The sequence below is a fragment of the Brachyistius frenatus genome, unplaced genomic scaffold (genome assembly GCF_029030835.1).
Source record: "Brachyistius frenatus isolate BFR_SWC_R1_liver_20210118 unplaced genomic scaffold, ASM2903083v1 Contig_7, whole genome shotgun sequence".
NCBI lineage: Eukaryota > Metazoa > Chordata > Actinopteri > Embiotocidae > Brachyistius > Brachyistius frenatus.
In genome coordinates, this window is record NW_027210606.1 from 1,329,001 (window position 1) to 1,335,000 (window position 6,000).

The 6,000-nt window shown below is 40.8% G+C and overlaps 1 protein-coding gene across 1 annotated transcript in view; it reads left to right on the plus strand.

Moving 5' to 3' along the window:
- Window positions 1–6,000, plus strand: part of LOC138615728 (protein phosphatase 1 regulatory subunit 29-like) — a 238,873-nt gene that overhangs the window by 172,697 nt on the left and 60,176 nt on the right. Inside the window, exon 4 of the mRNA XM_069689511.1 lies at window positions 2,438–2,486. The gene's annotated coding sequence lies outside the window, so the exon portion shown is untranslated. The remainder of the gene's footprint in view (window positions 1–2,437; window positions 2,487–6,000) is intronic.

Here is a 6,000-nt window from a genome sequence, read left to right on the forward strand (position 1 = left end):
TGCAAATTGTGAATCTCTATCTACACCATTGTTTCAAACTATTGAAATGACCTTTCAGAGAGCCGGGGAGTAGAAAAGCAATAGTTACAACAGGGATTAAATAGGATGCTGGTATGATATAAGTTACATTTTCAACTCTGACACGGGGTGTGTTGGTGTGTTTCTCTGTGTCAGCAGCCCTAATGATGGCATACTCACATGGTATGCTTCACGTAATTCTACCCTTAACTGTAACATGTAGTTCTAACACCACAAACAGCACTGTCCTCACTTTCAAACACTTTTCACACACAGACACACACAGACACACACACACACACACACACACACACACACACACACACACACACACACACACACACACACACACACACACACACACACACACACACACACACACACACACACACACACACACACACACACACACACACACACATACATCTCAAAGTCTCCATTGATTAGCATTGTTACACACAGCTTTATCAAGGTTAAAACCCAGTGGCAGTAATGGTAACAGATTACCTGCCAATGTGAGCAGTAGTTCAGCAGGTAGTACAGTTGTTAGGTCTGGAAAATAGGTGTGTATCTGTGTGTGTGTGTGTGTGTGTGTGTGTGTGTGTGTGTGTGTGTGTGTGTGTGTGTGTGTGTGTGTGTGTGTGTGTGTGTGTGTGTGTGTGTGTGTGTGTGTGTGTTTGTGTCAGTGTGCGTCCCTATGTGTATGTGTGTCTATGTGGTTCCTCCCCATTCACCTCCATTCATCTTGTGCTCCTTCAAGTCGCCGGCATGTCGAGTTCACATCTGAGTCGAGTGAAGACAAATGAACTCAACGTTTACTTCCACTCAGTTTACCTGATGAATGACCTGACAGATGCGTGATTGATGGCTAATCAGTGATTCCAATATGGACTCATCCATTGCCAGCGTCACTCGCTGATAAGATGCTCTGTTCCAAGCCAACCTTTCAGGACGATAAATTGAGTGACTAAATCCCCAACTTTGAACAGAAGTCTGCAAATACACGCAGACAGAAAATGTTTATTAGCACCCTCAGTTTGAGCTTTTGAAATAATGGAAGTTTGTGGATGTTTGGATTCTATTGCATTATCGCTGTGCACAGAAAACAAATTCACTTTTTTTTTTTTTTTTACTACAACACAGAGATTTAAACCTGTTCTGTATACATTTATCTGTCATTTGATATGATGCCCTTCACTGATACATGTTATTGATATAACTCCACCCCCCCCTCACTTTTTTATTTTGAATAAATAAACCCGATTAGATAAGTTAGATCTGTTTATACTTAGGTCTACAGCGTAATATATTTGTGATTGGTCCCTATGCAAATATTTATTTTGGGCCCCTCCCCTTACCCCAAACATCCCACACATGACATATAACAATTGACAAGGAGTAAGGTCATCGGACAACCAAATGAGCATTTCCCAGCATGCCTTCTTCCTTCATAACTTTGAAGAATAAAGCAACCAAATGAAATATGTCTAAGGCAGGAGGGAAGTACATACAGAATATATACTATACCCATTAAACTTACTGATATGTGCCTGATATGACATAAAAAAGAAAAGAAAAACATAGCAGCTAATCACTTGCATTTCTGTTAGGCTATTTGTTCCCTCCACGGGGTTTCCAATTCTGTAGTGAAGCAGCTTTAGGATCAGCACCCTGGACAGCGGTCATGACACTTCTTGCTTTGGCAACCCTTACAACTAACATTTGAGACAGCAAACCACCCCAAGACAGATCTTGTACGTTCAGGCCCACCATCCTTCCTTTTCCCAAATAATGTACAGTACAGGAGAACAAGCGAATAGTTTTCTGCCTGTTTTGCCCTCATGCTCTGTGTCACACTGATCCCATTACAGTGATTCATACCGGGGAGTTGCTCATTGCTGCTGCAGCCTCCCACTGAGCACTCAGATGGTGCTTGTTTAGGAAAGTAACAAGTCAGAATTATAAATTCGCTCTCCAGCTTCCCAGCATGCCTCCGAGTCCAACCAGTCGTCTCTAACCACTGTGCTACCTCAAACACCTCAACTGTTTCCAGCTTAAACTGACATATCATCAGGCTGCTTTGCTAAATGTTACAGGGTACTTTTAAGCTGCCAGCTTCACATATGAACTGAACTTGTTATGAGCTGAATTCTATTTGCTCATCACCACATAGTAATGTTTCATGTGATGTCTTTATGATTGTGTCTTTCTGCTTTGTTCCTCCCTGTAAAGGCTGCCCAGCTGCTTCATTTTGTATTTAGCTCTCTTTGATGTAGGCAAATGCACCAATCAGGAACGCTCTTTTTTTTAATTATCCCACACTCTCCGGTGTCAGGCAGGGACCTGCCCCTTCTTCTATGGATGACACTGATGGTTAATTCAGCTTGTTTCTGTTTTTCTGCTTTTCTTTTTATTGCAGGCTTTCATCGCTGACAACTGGCAGATGATCTGAGAACTTCACATCCAAGGTAATTACTCCCATTGTCTCGCGTTCTGTGGCAACACTGACGGACACATTAAGATGACACACACCTGCAGTGTGCACATAGGAACACTTCGGAGTTACATGATGTTTCAATGATGCACATTAACTGGTACAGAGAGTTTATTCAGGTGGGTAAAGTGACCGTCCTGCACACACTGAGATCACCAGGTTGGCTCCCACCATAGTCAGAGCATTTATCTTTGTGACTGTGTCCTTGACCAAAACACACGGGGCCTCGGCTGCTCTGAGGATGGTAATGCTGCAGGCCATTTGGTGACGTTAATAATGTCATGAGCAATGCAACTTTGCAAAAAAAAAAAAAAAAAACGTTTTTTCACGTTTGTACATTTTTAAAGTTGCATGGCCTCTTTACTGTTTGTTCTGTTAACTGGCTTTTGTAATGGTTGACATAACGTCTCAGGCAAAATAGGGATACAGGTGTTAGTGATGTAATGAGCCGACTGCGCGGGGGAACAATAGGCTCATTACTTTTGCAGTACATGCACATCAGAGGTCAACTGGACCTTTTACATGTTCTATCTCACAGAAATTTTAATTATTTCAAAGACACAAAGGCAGAATCACAAAAACAAGAATGTGGGCGGCCCAGGACTGGTGGTGCAGTGGTTAGCATTGTCACCTCACAGCAAAAAGGTTCCGGGTTCGAATCCGGTCCTGGGCCTTTCTGTGCGGAGTTTGCATGTTCTCCCTGTGCTTGTGTGGGTTCTCTCCGGGTTCTCCAGCTTCCTCCCATCATCCAAAAACATGCACCTCAGGTCAGGTTACCTGGCGCCGCGATAGTGGCAGCCTGCTGCAGCAGCTCCCCCCTGAGAGCCCCCCTGCTGTAGTGAAGACATTTCCCCTCGGGGATTAATAAAGTGTATAAAAAAAATTACACAATGTACCTTATCCAAAATGTGGCAATATTTGACTTTTCATTGTTCGGTTACAGTTTGTCAAGGGAGTGACTGTCAAGATGTTTTTCTCCTTGATGAAATTGGCATTTTCTGATAAAACACTTATATAGCCACCTGAAAAGTAAGTTTGTCCTCAGAAAAAAGCTCTCTATCACAATTTTTTTTAAAGCTAATTAAAACAAGTTTTGAAATATCTCGCTCAATACGTACTTCACTTCTCTTCTAAAGTATTTTACTGCCTTTGACAAGGTTTGGGTTTTATCTGTGGAACTTAACAAACGACAGTTTTTGTGCATGTGGCCAGCTGGTTATCTAATTTCCTCTTAATGGGCTTCTCTTGGCTATAATGTAAATTGTAATATTAATGTTCTGGTTTGATTTTCAACTTTCAGAATTCCCTCTGATGAAAATGCCTCAATAACTGACCATGTTGTACAAATGTCACAGAATCAGTACGCTTCGCTTCTCACTCAGCACTATAACCGAGATCAGCTCTTTTCTTCTGCAACTTCCAAGTGTTATGTGATGAGTGAGTCCTCACAACAAGCCATAAGAATAAGAATATTGGACCGAATTAAGATTGCACTCTTAATTTTTTTTATTAGTATTAGAAAACCTAATCATCATTGAGCTTACTAAAATGCAGACAGTAGAAATACTCTTATTGGGCAAAATTCACAAAAACATTAGACATGTTTTGGATCTTATTCAGACAAACGTAGACTTTAGATCTCAGTGTTTGTGTATATATGTACAGTGGTGTGAAAAAGTGTTTGACCCCTTCCTGATTTCCAATTTTTTTTGCATGTCTGTCACACTTAAATGTTTCAGATCATCAAACAAATTTAAATATTAGTCAAAGATAACACAAGTAAACACAAAATGCAGTTTTAAAATGAAGGTTTTTATTATTAAGGGACAAAAACAATCCAAATCCACATGGCCCTGTGTGAAAAAGTGTTTGCCCCTCCTGTTAAAACATAACTTAACTGTGGTTTATCACACCTGAGTTCAATTTCTCCAGCCACACCCAGGCCTGATTACTGCCACACCCATTCTTAATCAAGAAATCACTTAAATAGGACCTGCCTGACAAAGTGAAGTAGACCAGAAGATCCTCAAAAGCTAGACATCATGCCGAGATCCAAAGAAATTCAGGGACAAATGAGAAAGAAAGTAATTGAGAAAGTAATTTTTCTATCAGTCTGGAAAAAGGTTATAAAGCCATTTCTAAAGTTTTGGGACTCCAGTGAACCACAGTGAGAGCCATTATCCACAAATGGAGAAAACATGGAACAGCGGTGAACCTTCCCAGGAGTGGCCGGCCGACCAAAATTACCCCAAGAGCGCAGCGGCGACTCATCCGAGAGGTCCCAAAAGACCCCACAACAACATCCAAAGAACTGCAGGCCTCACTTGCCTCAGTTAAGGTCAGTGTTCATGACTCCACCATAAGAAAGAGACTCGGCAAAAATGGCCCGCATGGCAGAGTCCAACCAGTTATTAGGTTTAGGGGGCAAACACTTTTTCACACAAGGAGGGCCATGTGGATTTGGATTTTTTTTTTTTCTCCCTTAATAATAAAAACCTTCATTTAAAAACTGCATTTTGTGTTTACTTGTGTTATCTTTGACTAATATTTACATTTGTTTGATGATCTGAAACATTTAACTGTGACAAGCATGCAAAAAAATAAGAAATCAGGAAGGGGGCAAACACTTTTTCACACCACTGTATGTTTAAGAGAAACATTTGAGTTGTGCAGACAGAGAGTCTGCAGTTTGTTTATGTGGAAGAGTTGATTACAAATAAAATCTCAGTAGTAGCACGTCCATTAACCTATTGATTAGATGACTGTTGCCAAACTGAAAAACTCATACTTTAGAAGGGAAATAACAGAGGCGAGTGAAATCCTGTGGAGTTCTCTAACATTGCTCTTTATAGACATCTGCAGTACAGATTATCCAAACAATTTTGGGGAAGAGATACCAAAACAGACTCCTATACACTGTATGTATGTATTGTGCATATACTGCATCCAATATATGTATATATTTCACCTGGTGCAGAATGTATAACTGCAAAACAGCAAAGTTTGAGTAATATTCTGAAAAGGTTTAATAGAAATACATTATTTAGCACTTTCGCCTAACAGCAAGAAGGATCTGGGTTTGAACCTCAGGCACAGCCTTTGTGGATTTTGTATGTTCTTTCTGTGCCCACCGTCCACATGGCTAATTAGTGTTTCTAATTGTGGATGTGAGCATAAATTGTGTTTCTGTCTGTTTTTCTGCGGTGGCCCTGTGATGGACCGGCCACCTCTGCCGGGTGTAGGCCTACCATACATTCGCCCAAAGTCAGCGAGTATAGGCTCCAGCTCCCCCGTGAACGTGTTCAGGATGAAGAGAGGGTATAGATAATGGATGTATGGATGTTTCGTATCAGCCAAATGTGTTTCCTCTGACCTTTTGAGTTTTGATTCAGGTCAAATTTTCCGTTTGTCCAATAATTTGGTACATTAAATGTATGTATGACTGTACCAGTTTTCATGGTAGTAAATACGAAAGTTGTCAAGATATT